Here is an 18,005-nt window from a genome sequence, read left to right on the forward strand (position 1 = left end):
TGTAGTACAGACAAGAAATAATTGAGTTGGTCTGTGGTTCAGAGCTGGTGAAGGTCGTCTGACAAAGGGAAAGAATTGGGACCAGTGAGAGGATATCGCTTTCATAACTGTGGCTCACGGCGATTTCCCAGTGGGAACTTCATGAGAAGTAAGAGTCATTTCCTTCATGGAATTTTATAAATTGTGGTGTCCAAAAGGTGGAAGTGATTTAGGATATTACTTAGCGTCCAAATTTCTTTATCTGGAAGCCTGTTTCCCCTGTAACTATGGGAAATCATATTTCTAGAAAATGTTTAAAGATTTGAAGAAAGGCTTCCTTATTCAAGGACAGAAGAAACTCTTTCTTTTTCTTTCTTTCTTTTTTCTTTTTCTAACTGTTCACTGAACAGAGTAATATTAAATGGTATGGGTCTTGAAGAAGGGATCTTGACAGCAAATCTCTCAAATGTCAGATGAATTAAAAACAAGGTGAAATTACAGAGCCCAGCCATGAATAAGCATGACTCAGTGACAGCTACATTTCTTTCCTCTCCAGAATGCCACAGTGTACAAGTGGGCATGGGGCTTTTGGTAAAGGTTCAGGTCAAATGCCACCACACCCTGGAAACACTGCATGCAGGAAGCTTCCTGAACCCTCCCAGTTGGGATTAATGTCTGCCTCCTCATTTCTGACTTGCTAGGGCCGGGTTTGTGCCTTTTTTTAAAAAAGTTTTTTAGGGGTGCCTGGGTGGCTCAGTCGGTTAAGCGTCCGACTTCAGCTCAGGTCACGATCTCGCGGTCCGTGAGTTCGAGCCCCGCGTCGGGCTCTGGGCTGATGGCTCGGAGCCTGGAGCCTGTTTCCGATTCTGTGTCTCCCTCTCTCTCTGCCCCTCCCCCGTTCATGCTCTGTCTCTCTCTGTCTCAAAAATAAATAAATGTTAAAAAAATTTTTTTAAGTTTTTTAAATGTTTATTTATTTTGGGGGTGCAGAGAGAGAAAGAGAGAGAGAGAGAGAGAGAGGATCCCAGAAAGGCTCCACACTCAGCTCAGAGCCCAATGCGGGGCCTGATCTCACAACCTTGCGATTGTGACCTAAGGCGAAATCAAGAGTCAGACGCTTGACTGACTGAGCCATCCAGGTGCCCCAGGTTTCGTGCCTTTTTGATTTGTGTATCACCAGTTGTGCCTACTCCGTGATTGGTGTTTTCCAAATATTTATTGGATTAACATGAATTGAACTCAGACCTACGCTGTGCATTCACAGTCTAAGTGGCTGATTTTGGTAAAGGACCAAGAATTGCAGGTTAGTCTAAATACGAAACAGGTGAGACTCTTTCCGTTCCGCATCCACCAGAGGATCAAAATCGTTGGCTAAATTCTGGCCACCCATTGTCTGTATTCGTAACGATAGAGATATCCGAGAAAATGCAGCCCAGTTGTGTTGGAGGATAGGACCCTGTCACGTTTTACCCCCTGAAAGCGTAGGATTTTGACTGATAAAGTCTGTTTAGTGAGAAAGCTACTGAAAGAAAACATCGGACCCGTAACAGGTAGTTTCAATCTTAGGAGGCACCAAGACGGAATATTTTCTATTGCCTCTGAGTAGGAGAGCCCCCTGAGCCAGCCGCCCGACCGCGTTGTCCCCTGGGACTCTGGCCTCCCCTTACCAAGAAGCCCAAACCACCCTGTCTCCATCCCCACTGCCATCTTTTATAACAGCCCCGGTGCCAGCAGCCAGGCGTATGCCCCAGATGGAGATGACGAGAGGGAGACACGGTTGGGAAGGTCACCCGGCCTCCCTCCTTCCCCTCCGTCAGCCTGAAGGAGGATATCCAGCTTTTGTGGATGGGGAACGCACTTTGGGGCACTTACTGGCAAAAGAAACAGGGTGACTGCATGTGCACTTGAGGGCCGTATTCTGTCAAAACTGTCTAAATAAACAGACTCGGCCATCTCCTTGGAGCCCCACCGTGTATTTATGAATGGGATTGCCTCATCACTTTCTTTTCATGTTGGTAGCCGGGAAGTCAGAAAGCATTACCTCTAAAATGGGGAGAAAACATTGCGAGTGCATGCATTTCCAGCCAGCTGCGGCCGTAACCAGCAAACAGAATTACTTCACCCCGTCGTCATGGGCCCCCTCCCTGTGGGATTTTTCCTGAGTTTCTGATTTATAACGCTCACTTTTGAAGGCCTAGAAATGCGTAGGTGAGATTAAATTACTGATGATCCCCAAGTCCTGTTTTCACTGGAGCCTCTCTGGATGGCTGCTGATTCCGTCCGATTCAAGCATTCGGTGGCATGAATCCCCTGGGTTTCTGCCCACATCACTGCATTCCTGGGATGCCTTCACAGGCCTTCGCAAGATCATCTGACAGCCGCCTGTGGGGTCAATGAACTTTATACATAATTAAACATTCGCAGTTAGGAGAATTAACTTTTTTTTCCCCTCCCTGAGAAGCAGAGAAAGTACACGCTCTGTGGCCCTCCATTTAGCGAATACGAGTTCTGGGGAGCGATCGGGCTAGTTTCTCATGATTTAATGCTGAACCGAGCAAGAAAGTGATTGCATCCTCCACCGGGCCTCACAGAACCGTCACCACCCACACTGTTTATTCAGACTCGGATCTTGGCCATTTGGGGTTTAAGCCAGAAGAAGGGGAAAAAAAAAAAATCCAACCCTGGAATGAACGCTTTGGAAACTCTGTATTCTTCGTGAAATACAGCCAACGATTCTTTTAAAAATCTATTTAAAATCAATTACTAGGATCATATTTTCATTTATGACGGATTGTGAGCAACAGCTAATTTTCTCTGTTTCCGTCCAGCTTTGGAGTCGAGGCTGGGATTGGAATCGTCCCCCTGTTTTGCCTGGGCATCTGATGCGACCGCCAAACTATGTGTGGGTAATTGGGCAACTCTGACCTTTGACCAGCTTTCCATAAAATAACAAGGAAAGGTGCGAGGAGGCGAGGAACCGAATGAAAACAAGCCCGAGGGCTGACACTAAGTGTGCGTGAGGGGGAAGGAAATCACACAGGAGGCATATACACTAATGAGAAGCACAGGGGAACACGAGAGGCAGGACCGCGTGCCTGAGAGGAGGGCCGATTGGGCACCGGGTCCTTCTGTCTCCAGGCAGGATTGCAAAAAGTCGTCTCAGATATGTGAGGTTGTATCGAGTTTCTAAAGATCTCTAGAGGAGATTCTGGAACCTCCCTTGGTTACCCACCCTACTATTTGGCAGTTCCTACAGCCAGGAAATTCTTTCTTATTTCCAGCCTAAAATGTGCATGTAGCGCTGCTTTAGGGGCTAAGCTGTTGGTGGGGACCCTCCTCCCCCCCTTCCCGTGGCGTGTATTTACTGCAGGGGCGGAATGCTCGGTTAAAGCTACAGTCATGAGGCCTCCATGCCTAGCAAGTCACAGACAACCAGGGTAGGGACGGTGCTGGGGAGCCGGCCGGAGGAGGGGCCTTTATTGACTTCCAGACACCAAGTACTATTACTGGGCATTTCGTGGCTGTCACCAAGGGGAAAGAACATAGCTGGGACACGTCCAGGACTCAGCCTCAAAACCATGTGCAGATATTAAACGCAGAAGCTCTCTTTCGGATTTTAGAAGAAAAGGGAAAACAAATCCTGAAAGACAGGGGAGGTGGATTCTAGAGTTTCACTGGCCTCGAGATGGCAGTCCACCTTTTCAGCTGGAAATAAGAGGGGCTGGAAGCCAGAGCCCGTAAGGGACCAATCCAGGACGGGATCTCAAGGCTCGCGTCCCCGGTGTAGCGTCCCATTGACACAGGGCGCTGGGCTCTGAAGGCGAAGTGACCAGAACCGAGGTCACTTTTCTCACTTCCTCCTCCTCGGCAGGTGCACAGGGAATGGTCGGCCTCTCCGCGAATGAATTACGGATTCACTGAAAAAGCTGTCAGATGACCCGGGCAGCCTGTCTTCTTCCCCTTTTTTATCAAGTTATGTCATTGCCCTTCCTCAGGCTGCGGTTTGTTCCAGAAGGGAAGAGGTTGTCTTCTCCTTCACCCGCCTACCCTACCCTAAGTTGTGCCAGTTTCTGGTTCCCTGTGTTATGTAAATTATTGAATGAGCGGAGTGACTGGTCCTCGGAGTGAGTGGTCCTCGCGCTGTGATGCTGAGGGCTCTGAGCCTGTGATGCTAAATCATGTGCCTTCCTGCCCACTCCTCCCTCACCTGCATCATCTGTCAAGGGATAATAGTGACACTTGTCGTGCCCGCCTCCAGGCCTCCTAGGAACAAGTGATGATCTCTACTGATATCTTGCAAATGTGCAAAACACAGTACTTTTTTTTTTCAATTATGAACAACTCCAGGCCAACAGGAAATATGGAAAATAAGATAGCAAATGCATGTGTGTTATTAGTTTTGTCATATCTTGATGCCATATGTGCTTTAGATCTTCCCACCCACCTGGAGAGAGAGAGAGAGAGAGAGAAAGATAAAGCACTTTTCGGTCCCATGCCTCTCCTCCCTTCTGAGAGCCTCCCAGCTTGGATTTAAATTTGATGCTTATTATTACCATGTGTGAGTGCATCTTTTACACATATGTTATCCATAGACAGTGGGTATATTTTTCAATGTTTGTAAACTTTATCGAAAGAGATGTCATTGGGTTTGTGTTCTGCATCATATTTATAAGATTAATCTGTTGGGAAAGATAGACCTCTACCTCATCCATGTTCCATGACGTATAGTATTCAGTCAAAGGAGGGACATTAAAGTTGTTTCTAACTTTTTAAATGCCCTTTTCAAGGATATTACAGTTGTTTCTAACTTCGTGACCTTACAGATGATGCTACAACATGCACATGTTCTTTGCACACACATGGAACAGTTTCTCTTAGGGATGTGTGTGTGTGTGTGTGTGTGTGTGTGTGTGTGTGTGCGCGCGTGTGCATGTGTACCACATTTTTAAAAAGATTTTTTGCAGGTGTGCCTGGCTGGCTGCGTTGCAGAGCCCACAACTCTTAATCTCTGGGTTGTGAGTTAGAGCCTCATGTTGGGCATAGAGATTACTTAAAAGTAAAATCTTTAAAAATTTAAAAAAAATGTTTATTCATTTTTGAGAGAGAGAGAGAGAGAGAGAGAGAGAGAGAGAGAGAGAACAGGGGAGGGGCAGAGAGAGGGAGACACAGAATCCGAAGCAGGCTCCAGGCTCTGAGCCGTCAGCACAGAGCCCCGTGCAGGGCTCACACTCATGAACTACAAGATCATGACCTGAGCCGAAGTCGGACACTTAACGGACTGAGCCACCCAGGTGCCCCCAAAATAAAATCTTTATTTTATAAGAAGATTATTTACAGAAAATGTTACAGTTAGTCTGTTTTCCGCTACACCCTGATGTCTTCCCTTATCAAACGTATAGATGCAAATGTACAATTTCTGGGTCTGGGGGCAGAAACATCAACCTTGGTAGATGTTGCCAGACTGCTCTCCCAGCAATGTGAGTGGGTTTTCCTCATCCTGTGTCTTCTCCAACTTGGCATCATCAGGCTTTTATATGTTGCTTCTCTGATAGATTGTAAAAGTATCTCACTGTGGTATTGCTTTATATTTCTGATTTCCAGTGAGCTTATACTTTTCTTTCTCATGAACGTTGGTGATTGGGGTTTCTTTTTCTATCTATTGCCAGTTTATGGAATTTGATCATTTTTTTGGTAGCGCGTTGTTTTCTTCCTTATAGATTAAAAAAATCCTGAATTAAAAAAAATTCCAATACAGTTAACCTCTGGTGTTATATTAGTTTTCAGGCATGTAGTATAGCGATTCAACAATTCTATACATTAGTCAGTACTCATCATGATAAGTGTACTCTTTAATCTCTGTCACCCATTTCACCCATCCCTCCACCCAGCTCACCTCCAGTAAACCATCAGTTTGTTCTCTGTAGTTAAGAGTCTCTTTTTCAGTTTGTCTCTTTTTTTCTCCTTTGTTCATTTGTTTTGTTTCTTAAATTCCACATAAGAGTGACATCATATGGTATTTGTTTTCCTCTGATGGACTTATTTCATTTAACATTATGCTCTCTAGATCCATCCATGTTGTTGCAAATGGCAAGATTTCATTCTTTTTTTATGGCTGAGTAATAGTCCATTGTGTGAAATTTTTTACACACACACCACATCTGCTTTATCCATTCATCTATCTATGGACACTCGGGCTGTTTTCATAATTTGGCTATTGTAAATAACTCTGCACCGAACATAAGGGTGCATATATCTTCTCAAATTAGTGTTTCATACTCTATGGACAAATAACTACCCATTGGTGGAATCATGGGATCATATGGTAATTCTCTTTTTTAAGTTTTTGAGGAACCTCCATACTTTTTTCCACAGTGGCTGCACCAGTTTGCATTCCCACCAGTAGTGCAGAAGGGTTCCTTTCTCTCCACATCCTTGCCAACACTTGTTTCTTGTGTTTTTGATGTTGGCCATTCTGACAGGTATGAGGGGATATCTCATTGTGGTTTTGACTTGCATTTCCTTGGTGAGTGTTGTTGAGCATCAGGTGTCTGTTTGGCCATCTGTATGTCTTCCTTGAAAAAATGTCTGTTCATGTCTTCTGCCCATTTTTAAGTCGGATTGTTTGGGTTTTTTTTTTTTTTTGGTGTTGAGTTGTATAAGTTCTTTACATATTTTGGATGCTAAGCCTTTATTGGGTATATCATTTGTGAATATTTTATCTCATTCTGTAGGTTGCCTTTTAGTTTTGTTGATTGTTTTCTTTGCTGTGTAGAAGCCTTTTATTTTGATGTAGTCCCAACTGGATTTAAAAAAAAAAAAACTTTTAGGGGCGCCTGGGTGGCGCAGTCGGTTAAGCGTCCGACTTCAGCCAGGTCACGATCTCGCGGTCCGTGAGTTCGAGCCCCGCGTCAGGCTCTGGGCTGATGGCTCAGAGCCTGGAGCCTGTTTCCGATTCTGTGTCTCCCTCTCTCTCTGCCCCTCCCCCGTTCATGCTCTGTCTCTCTCTGTCCCCAAAAAAATAAATAAACGTTGGAAAAAAAAAAATTAAAAAAAAAAAAAACTTTTATCTCTCAGTATATTTCTTGCCTTTAAGCTTTGTCTTCTAGTGTCTTTTGTCACAAGAGTTTTAACATCAGATTTATCACCACTTTTTCTCCCTTTTTTTACTATTGTGTCATTCCCCAACCTAAGATTATACAAATAGTGACTGTATTTTGTTCTAAATATTTTAAAGTTAAACTATAATTCTCTTGGAACCCATTTTGTGGATGAAGTGAGAGTTTGAGATCAAATTTTTTTCCCCTGTGAATAACCAATTGTCCCGGAACCATCTATGAAATAGTTCAGTCCTTAACCACAGTTTTCTAATGCTACCTCTGTCTCATCCCAAATTCTGACACATGGAGGGGCTCTCTCTATTGAATTGGTTAAGTTATCTGTATCTGCCCCAATCCTAATGTGCCTGAATTATAAGGTTTTAATTAATGTCTTAATATCAGGACAAGTGCCCATTTTATATGTTTTCAATATTGTCTTGGCTGTTCATTGACCTTAATTCTTCTGTGTGAGTTTTTAAACCAGGTAAAAATGTTTATGAAAAAGATTTCTGGGATTTTATTATGAATTACATTAGATTTATATATTAACTTAAAAGGAAGGTATTGATGTTAAATTTCCAAATCTCTGAGCATGATACAAATCACTGTTTATTTAGTTCTTATGACTTCTAGTGAAGTTTAATAATTTGCTTTAGATTTATTCCTAGGTTTGTCATAGTTTATTGCTATTGCTAATGGGATCTTTTAAAAACTACATTTTCTAGTTGATTGTTGCTGATAAGAATGTCATGAGTGTTTGTATGTTAACCTTGTCTCCGGGTGTTCGTGCCAGACTCTCTTATTACTTGTAATTGTTTGTAGTTTCTTTTGGATTCTCTATGTAGACAGTCTTATCATCTGCAAATAATGCTTCTTTTGTTTCTCCATTTCTAATCCTTATTTCTGTTACTCCTTTCTCTTGTTTTATTGCATCAGCTCTGTATCTCACATGATGATGAATGCGGGGAGGGGGTGATGGAAAAAGCATATTCGTCTAGTTCCTGACTTTAAAGGAGATGTGTTCCTAAAGTTTATTGTAGGTTCTTCATAGAAACTACTTCTTAGTTAAAACTTCCTTCTGTTCTTGGTTGGCTAGGTATTTTATTGCATTTTAAAATTGTGAATGGGTGGTAAATTTCATTAAATAGTTTTTCTGCATCTATTGGTATGCTTATATAGTTTTTCCTTTTGTAATCTGTCAGTGTGCCGAATTACATTAGCTAATGTTAAATCTTCGTTGAGCTCCTAGGATAAACCCTACCGGATCATCACAAACACACACATAGACTCACAGCACATATTAAGCATGTGATAAATATATGTGATACATGATATATATCAGATTGGAAACATAGTTTTTAGAGAAATATTATATATTTATGCGCACACTACATTCATGAATATGTTTGTTGATATTTTACTTTGGATTTTTGCTTTGATATTTTGAACTGAGATTGACTGATTGCTTTCCTGTTTTGTACTGTCAGTCTATTTCTAAAGTCCAGACTGAACTGTTACAAAAATACGTCCAGGAGCTTTTGTTGTTTGTCTGTTTTTTTCTGTCAATTTTGGTAACATATTTTTCTAGGAGATTTTTTTATTTCATCTGTTTTTAGATTTATTGCTTTAAAGCAGAGAATAGAATACTCATACTTAAAAAAATAATTGCTTTATTTTTTTATAATTGTATTATAGTTATGGGGTTTTTATGCCTAATAGTGTTTATTTGTGCCTTCTTTTATTTCTCTTAGTCATGCTTGTTGTGTTTCTACCAATTTTATTAGTCTTTTTAAAGAATCAACCTTTGTTTTCTTCCGACTCTATATTGTTTCTTGGTTTTTATTTTATTGATTTGTTGTCGTTATTATTGCCTTCCTACTGCCTTATCCATTTGTGGAAAAAAGAACTTTCTTCTATTGTCTTTATTTTATTGCTCCTTACCTTCTTAATTTTGAATTTTTCTTGTTTTTGATATTGCACTTAATGCTAAGCATTCCTTCTACTAAAATCTAAGGTTTCAACTATTGTTGTGCATGCAATTCTAAATGTTTTGTTACTTTCATTTCTATTTCATATTAATAACTCAGTAGTGTGTTTTTGAAATTTCAAATGTACTGGGGCTTGGTGGCTGTGGTTTTGTTATTGATTTCAAGTTTTATTGTATTTTGGTTGATGATTGTGGTCTGAATGTTAGCAGTTCTTTGAAATTTGTTGGGACTTGCTCTGTGGCTTAGAACTTGGTCAATTTTTGTAAACATTTCATGTGTATTCTTTATTGGGTGGAGTATTCTCTTTCCGTATACATTAGATGAAGTTTATGAGATGCATTTTATAAATCTGTATTTTTTTCTCTTTTTTAGTTTGATCTATTTATTTCATGAGATGTGTGCTAAAATCTCTCACTATAATTTTGAATTGTTTACATTCATATGGTTAACTCAGTTTTTGCTATATATGCTTGACAGAGTACTGTTAGGTACACAAGGATTCCTGGTGAATGCATCCTTTTATCATTAGGCGGTGACCCTCTTTATCACCCCAAATGCTTTTGGCTTTGAAGTCTCTTTTAGCAGATTCGTTTATTCATTCAATTAAAAGAAATATTTATTGCATATTTATTATTTGTAGGGACACTTATATTTGAACACCTTATTTTATGTGTATCCCTGCTGTGACATTATGTTTTAGGTTTCTGTCTTGTAAACAGCTGGTGTTTTACAAAATTCAGTCTGACGATTTCTGCCTTTTAAGGGATTAGTTTTAAGCCATTTACATTTATTTGATAAGTCATATATTTGGAGTTCACTAGGAATCCAAATGTCTTCTATACGCCATGCTTCTTCTTCACTTGTTTTTTCTTCCTATTCTGTCTTCTGTTAGATGACTTGAGTCTTCCTGTTGGTGTTGCTTTCCCTTTCCTGTGCTCACTCCTTGCTCCCCGTGTGGCATTAGGCCTCCCGGCCATGGCCACGCTCAAGGTCCAGCCTGGACCCCAAGTGCGGGAGGCTATGTTCCATGAGGACAGAGGACCTACTCAGGAACTATTTCCCCAAGAAGACTTCTGAGCTGGAAGCATTTTTCAAGGATCCAGCTCTCCATGAAGCTAACCTGAGCAATCTGAGGGCCCCATTGGGTGTCCTGGTGCCTAATCCTGTCAAGGGGAAAGAGAAGGAAGAGCAGAAGAAACTGCAAGAGAAGGAAGATGAGGATTAAAAGATGGAAGGGCAAGCTCAGGGCCGAGGTTCTCCCAGGAGTCCAGTAAATGGCAAGAAAATCGTGATCCTCTTGCAGCACCTGCCGCCTGAGACCGAGCATGTCACTGGGCAGTCAGCCTGGCCCCCGCCTGGCTGCAGCTGGAGATACCTCGGATTGAGGACAGCGTCAGTTTTGGAGTGGCTGTCCGGCAGGAGGTGTGTGAGCTGAAGACACCACCCTTCACGCCTAGTTGGAAGCCTCCCACGCTCCCTCCAGTCTCCAAGGATTCCTTGGAAGGGGGCAGGGTGGCCGAGTAGCCCCACGGGTGGGATTATCCACAGCTGGTGCAAGAGCTGGATGAGGTAGAGTGCTAGGACTTTGGCTGTGGTCATGGAGATCCGCAGTGCTTGTGTGGTGCTGTATGACATCATCCCGAAGGACTTCAAGAAGCTCAAGAAACCCAGGGGAGAAGCAAAGGCAACGGTGTATCGAGAGCCCTCCCTCTCGTTATGTGCTGAGCCCAGCAGATACATCCCCACCTCTAACTGGGGCTCCAGACTTTCCCTACCTTCCTCCTTTTGGGGTTTCTTCCTCACTTTGGATCCCAGGTACAAGAAATACACATCTACCATTTTTAAAAAATGCTGTTTTCCTCTTGTAATGTATGTGTTTTGTTCCGTTGTTTTAGCTGTTACTCTTGAACCTTAAAAATTGTATTTGAGTCAACAAAGTCTGAAACTAAAGTTTATCTGGGGGCGCCTGGGTGGCTCAGTCGGTTGAGCATCTGACTTTGGCTCAGGTCGTGATCTCGCAGTTCACGAGTTCGAGCCCCGCACCGGGCTCTGTGCTGACAGCTCAGAGCCTGGGGTCCGCTTCGGATTCTGTGTCTCCCTCTCCTGCTTGTGCTCTGTCGCTCTGTCTCTCAAAAATAAATTAAAAGAACATTTAAAAAAAGTTTATCTGTATCTCTGTTTTCTTCTCAAATAACATAACAGACCCCTTAGAACACTTTAATGAAGCTTTTATCTCTCATATTCTGATATGACACTGTTGAATATTTTATCATCTATCATTTTGTTTTTTTGTTCCCAACTAGTTTTTTGTTTGTTTGTTTGTTTGTTTTTTTACAAATCTACTTTTTAAAATACGTCAACACAGGGGCGCCTGGGTGGCTCAGTCGGTTGAGTGTCCAGCTTCGGCTCAGGCCATGATCTCTCAGTTCGTGAGTTCGAGCCCCGCATCGGGCTCTGTGCTGACAGCTCAGAGCCTGGAGCCTGCTTCCGATTCTGTGTCTCCCTCTCTCTCTGCTCCTCCCCCACTCATGCGCTCTCTCTCTCAAAAATAAACAAACATTAAAAAAATTTTTTAATATGTCAACTCATGTACCATTTTATTTACACTGTGGTTAAGAGTATGAAAACCAGAAGCAAACTGCTCTAATTTGAATTTCAATTTTATTGTAAATCGCTTAGAATTGGCGCCTGGTATGCAGTAAAGTACAGAGTTAACCCTCAGGAAATGTTCCTCATGTTGCTTTTTGGATTCTGTTCATCCTTTCTCAGTTCAGATTCCTTTTTACTGAAGTACATCCTTGGGTAGTTATTTCATGAGAGGTTTAGGAAGATTCAACAATCTCTCTCAGTCTGTGTGCCAATATCTTTAATTTTTACCCTCAGTCTTGAATAATAACTTTCTAGGGATAGAATTCTATGTCGATCTTTTCCCTCAGCATTTGAAATGATTGTTTCACTGCCTTCCAATACCTAAAATTGATAAGGTGTAGTTACGCTAATCTGTCATTCGTTTACAGGTGTCTATTTTTTCCTCTCTAATGGCTTTACAGGGGGTGTTTTGTTATTGTTGTTAGTTTTCCTTTTGTTCTTGTCTGATTATCTGCAGTTTCAACACAGTCCTGTCTGGGATTCAATCTGCTTCTTGAATCTAAGGGTTCCTAATACTCAGCAATTTGGAGAAATTCTCAATCATAATCTCTGAATGCTGTCTCTCTCCAGTTGTCTTTGTTATATCTTCCTTATCTCTCGGTTACATTTATGTTAGACCTTGGTATTCTCTTCTTCATGTCTCTTACCGGTGTTTTCTATTTCCCGCATTGCTATTTAACTGTGGTTGATTTTGTTCTCAATCTTCCCTTACCCTTTCCATTCCTGTCCTAAGGTAAAGAGCGTTAACATCTGGCATGCATCCTTCCACACATTTATTGAAGCTCATGTAACCACACGGCACGTATACATCCACATAAATTAAACAACAGTGTTTTGTTTCTCTTTGCAAAAACTCCAGTCATACGTATGCATCACTTTACAGCCTGTCTTTCTTAGTAAATTAAGAATATCCCTCCAGATAAGTACACACAAATTTAACCACTTAAAAAACATTTTTTATTGTTTATTTATTTTGAAGGAGAGCTAGAGAGACAGAGCGTGAGTGGGGGAGGGGCAGAGAGAGAGGGAGACGCAGAATCCCAAGAAGGTTCCAGGCTGTGAGCTGTCAGCACAGAGCCCCACGCGGGGCTTGAACTCACAGACCGTGAGATCATGACCTGAGCCGAGGTTGGATGCCTAACCGACTGAGCCGCCCTGGCGCCCCTAAATTTAACTATTTTTTAAAAGTAGCTAAGTAGGGGCGCCTGGGCGGCTCAGTCGGTTAAGTGTCTGACTTCTGATTTCGGCTCAGGTCATGACCTCATGGTTTGTGAGTTCGGTCGGGCTCCACGCTGACAGCATGGGGCCTGCTTGGGATCCTCTGTCCCTCTCTCTCTGTCCCTCTCTTTCTGCCCCTCCCCTGCTTGCGTGCTCTCTCTCTCTCAAAATAAATAAATGCACTTTAAATAAATAAATAAATAAATAAATAAATAAAAGCTAAGTAAATTCTGTGCTGTGACTGGTCTACAGTTCATTCAGCTGTTCCACTATTGGTGAACCCGGAAGTTATTTTCGGTGTTGTGTCTCCACAAACATCATAGACAACAACATCCTGGTACATATTTACCTATGTGCTATTTCCTTAGTTTCTACGGGAACAAATTCGACCCTACCCTGCTACCCCCGGGCCCCTCCTGAAGAACATCACTTTCTATCGTTTGGCCTTTTCTTCTGGCGTGTATACATGTCCGCACCTAAATAACGTCTATACTGTTTTGTTTTATCAATTTTCTTCGCGATGCCGTAACTTGATTCTCGCTCTCTTGTGTAACTGTATCCGCTGCTTACCCTGCACTTTCTCCCAGTAGAATTGTGTTTGCAATTTTGGGTTAAATCGGTTGTGAGGGTTTTCGCTGTGTCGCCTGTGTAAATCACATTATCGGCTGAGCTGTTTATTTTCATCAAGTTAAAATCTGTATTGTTTTTTTTTTCCACTTCCTTAGCAAGTTCTTCATACCTATTGCACATGTCCCTTAGCTCTTGCATACCCCACAAGTACATTTTTTCCACAAGGCTGATCACATCAGTAACCTGTTGGTTCCACTTATTTTCTTGGTGACATCCTTTCTGCCAACTTCCATTTTCCTTTTATCTGGACTTTTCTCTAGGCCTGCTCTACACCTGTCATGCTGGGATATGTCGTATTATTCTAGTACTTTCCATTGCCCTTCTTCTGAGTTGAATCCGCTCTCGTGATTTACTCCATTGTTTGAGGTAACATAGCCCCCCTCCCCCCGCCCAGCAAATTATGAGAATTAAAACCTAGTGGAGTAGTGGCAGCCCCCAGGACGTCTTTCTCTTGATCCACTGGCCCAGTCTGGGTGGACTGCTCTCTATGCCCAGGGCCCAGTTGTCTGCTCCCTTCACCACATCATCCCTCTGCCTTAGTCTTTTTTAGTCTTGCCTAAAATTCCCTCTTTTTTCCACTCACTCATTTTTGTGGTTCCCAGCCTGCATCGCCTATCAAAAATGGACCCACAAGAGATACAGCCACACTTTGAATGTCTCAGAAGGTCTTTATTGTCTCTTCTCACTTGATGGTTTGTCTGCCTCACACAAGGAACTCTAAGTCAAAACTACATCTTCTTCTGAAGTTTGAAGACATTGCTCTTATGTATGCTAACTCCCAGTGCTGTGGTCAGAAGGCTAAACCCGTTCTGACTCTTGATGCTTTGTACCCGATCTTTCTCTTCTTCCTCCCTACAACTTGTAGACTCTTGCCTTTGCCCCAGGATTCTAAATTTCACAGTAATTGCCCTCTGTGTGAATCTGTTTTCATCTATTGTACTTAGCACTCAATGTGTTCTTTCAGTCTGCTGGGATTTTCTTCTACAAGCTCCAGCTTTCCTTTCCGGAGCTCCTATTATTTGGGTGTTGTACTTTCTAGACCAGTCCTCCAGTCTTCTCACATTTTCTCTCCTGTTTTCTGTCTCTCTATTGTTTTGCTCTTCTTGGGGGCCGTTTCTTAAACTTCAATTTCCAAACTGTCTATTGGGTTTTCATTTCTGTTATTGTTTTAAATTTCCTCTTTTCATCTATAAATAGTTGGGTGTTTTTTTTTAAAGCATTGTGTTCTGTTTTCATGTGTGTAAGTAACATTCTCATAGCTTTCTGAGAGACATTTTTTTTATCTCTTTTGAAATTTTCTTCTTTCATGATCTCTATTTCCCCCCATTACCTTTTCCTCTTTGTCTGATTTGAACTCTGTTTTTCCATGTCGAGGCTCTCTTTGCATGTCTGGTAATCCTTGGTTGTCTGCCTTTTTTCAAGACTGAAGAACTCATAAGCTTAGAAGCTCCGAGGTTGTGTGAGGGGCTCGCTAACTCTGAGCAGCACCGTGGAATAATATGTTTATGCCATTTGTTGGGGGAACTCCTGCAGTCAGCCCTTACACGTGAGGAGTCTCGGGGAGAGGACACTCTTCCAGACTCTCACATGGAAGGGAAGGATCTGCCTGTGAGAGCTGTGGGGAGGAATAAGACTGGAGGGGTCAGCATTCAGAATGCAACTTTCTCTTTTGTTTGATGGATGATGTCTCCTGATCCAGGAATCTTCTCTCCAAAGACCAAACATCCAGTTGTACCCACTGGGATAGAGGCTGCTGCCCAGCAGGATGGAGTTGACAAGAGGACCTGGGATCTGGAAATATAATTCGTTCTTACAAATCTTTCTCTTCATTCTCCTTATTTTATCACCCTTTCTCTCTTTTTCCTCCTCCATTCCAGACGTAACTAACAGTATCTGTTCCTGGGCCTTTGGAGCAACTGCTGGTTGGCTCCTAACATTCTTTCTTCCTAGTTTAGAACTCAGCTTCCTTTGATCTGCTAGTTCTGTTCCTGCTCTTCCATCTCTTTTCCATCTTCCAAAATCTTGTTACTATTATCTCTTCACCTGTTCTCCTTGTCCTTGTAGGTTACATGGTTGTTTTCTCTAGTTTCCCTAGCAAGGAAATGTTAGTATCCCTAGCAAGTGAAACCAGTATTAGACACGGTGTGTTCGATTCTCCATTTTTACTTGGAAGTCCTTTGTTACATTTTGGTTGATTTCCTCAAATCTCTTCTTCCGTGTCACTAGATCTATGTTTGTGTTGTTCTACTGCCTAACTTTTCCATTGAGTTATTTTTAAGAGTTCTATTTTGTTTTTCTTTTCACATCTGCCTATTGCCTTTATTTACTCCTATTGGTTCCTTATGGTTTTTAGTCTTTCTTATATTACTTCAATAATTTTAAGCAATCTTATTTTGTAGGCCATTTCAGATTTTAGTATTTTTCCAGTTCTTAGGATTTGAGTTGTTCAGAATTTCCCTTTATGACGGTTCCTCATGGTAGTTTATTTCCCCGTGCGTGCGTTTGTGTGTGCGTGTTCTTGCAGGCTCATCTCACAGATTTCTTTTCTATGGGAATCTTGTGAGTCCTGAGGTGTGACAGTGTCCTACATGGTGGCCACATATTTGTTTTTTCTGGAGATTAAGGAATTTCAGCGGTCCTGGAATTTTGTTTACATTCATTTCTTGTCATGGGACTCCTACGCCTAGACGTATAGATAGTGTAAATTCTGATCCTTCCATTGAATGCAGGTCATGTTTAGGGTTTTTGTTTTGCAAGGTGTCCTGAACCGTGGATATAAGGCAATTTTCTGCCCTTCATTTTTGGCTCTGCGGGCAGAGTGCTTTTCATTTCTTTTTCATGGGTAAGGTGGCTTTTTAAGGCTTTCACATTTATGAAGGGGGCTCAATTCTGGCCCCCTGCCTCGTACAGGACCAAGGCCATACCCCTTCATGGGCCTTAGAATCTTATCACTATTCCCAGATCTCTAGGGACATTTGTGTAAGTCTGAAACCCACTTTGGGCACTGTGGAGTCAAGTTTAGGTTAAAGCTCTGGTTTCAGTTTTTGTCTTCATTCCTATAGGCTGTGCTTTTTTTCTCCTCCTTCCTTTGTCCCTAGCTTAGCTCTCGGATGTTTTCTTGAGAATTGCACATCTTTGTAGTGGGAAGGGACCCATAGCATCAGCCCCGTGTTTGCTGTTTTCTGGAAATTAACACTCACATCCACTATTGAGCTAAACCTAGAACATAACTAAACAAAAGCTCAAGTTGAACGTAGAGGACCATGGATTGCCGGAGATGGAAGGGTTCTTAGAGACCATTTCATCCAGCCCTAGCATTTTATTTGAGGAAACGAAGGCTCAAAACTGATGAAACCGCTTGCCCACAGACACTTGGCCAGTTAGTGAAAAGGCTGGGGATAGAACTCAAAGGGTGGCCACTTTCTTTCTCACCACATCACAGGGAAGAGCACTGTCATCTAGCAGCTAGCACTTGTCTGGTTCCAGGACACCTCGATCTGATGTCTGTGATTTAAATCACTGCGAGATTTTGGGAAAGCCACTTAGACCATTGTGTTTCTTTTATCTTGTTTTTACCTTCTGGAATAAAAAGTAGTCATGCTTGTCGGATCACTTACGTGGCTTATTCCCGTCCCGATTTTGATTGTTTTCTACTTTTATTTTTCTCAAAGAAAAATGCCTATTTCTCTCCTTTCTTCTTCTTTCCTTCTTTTGTAGCCCAGTTAAGGTTTGGTCTTCCAGAACCCTCCCCTGAAGTCTGAAGCCCAGGGAGGGTTTTTTTCTCTTCTCCGACTCCTTTTAAAATTATCGTTTGAACATCACAGTTGGCACCATACTTATGAATATTTCTGACCCTGTTTAATGATTGACTATACATGTACTTTATTTAGTTCCTCAACTAAATTGTAATGGCTAGTTCGTAGAAATCATACTTACGCATCTTTACCATTTCTCGGAGTGGTTTTCTTGATTAATTCTTGAGGAAACAACTTAGAGGAAATATGGTCTCTGAGATAGAGCCTGGGCTTCGTGTCAGGAAGCCTGGATTTTGCCCCTTTTCTCAGCCTCAGCTCACTCGTAATAGAGTGGTCATGTAATTTATCAAACTGGGACACTTATGAGAGTAAAGGGGGCCCTATTAATAATTTTGCAGGGAGAACAGGTGTAAACCAGGACGCTCCCTGACAAGCTGGCACATATGGTCACCTTATGTCATAGATCACCTTGGGCTCTTTAGAAAAATTTGCACAGCTGCCATCAAGATACCGGTCTTCAAACAAAAAATTACCATCTCTTAAAAAAGTTTTCATCTACTAGCAGAACTTCCTAGGTAATAAAATTTTTAGTTTTCTCAGCTACTTTCATGGATTTAAATGCTCGTCGTAACTGAAGTTAACATAAATTATGGGGTTTGAGAGTCAGGACTGCTAAGAGATGAATGCCT

The 18,005-nt window shown here is 41.9% G+C and overlaps 1 protein-coding gene and 1 pseudogene across 1 annotated transcript in view; both read left to right on the forward strand.

Annotated features, from left to right (window-relative positions):
- BCL2 (BCL2 apoptosis regulator) overlaps positions 1 to 18,005 on the forward strand; it is a 176,758-nt gene that overhangs the window by 72,044 nt on the left and 86,709 nt on the right.
- On the forward strand, positions 9,004 to 11,020 carry LOC115498606 (annotated as a pseudogene).

The sequence above is a fragment of the Lynx canadensis genome, chromosome D3 (assembly GCF_007474595.2).
Source record: "Lynx canadensis isolate LIC74 chromosome D3, mLynCan4.pri.v2, whole genome shotgun sequence".
Lineage (NCBI taxonomy): Eukaryota > Metazoa > Chordata > Mammalia > Carnivora > Felidae > Lynx > Lynx canadensis.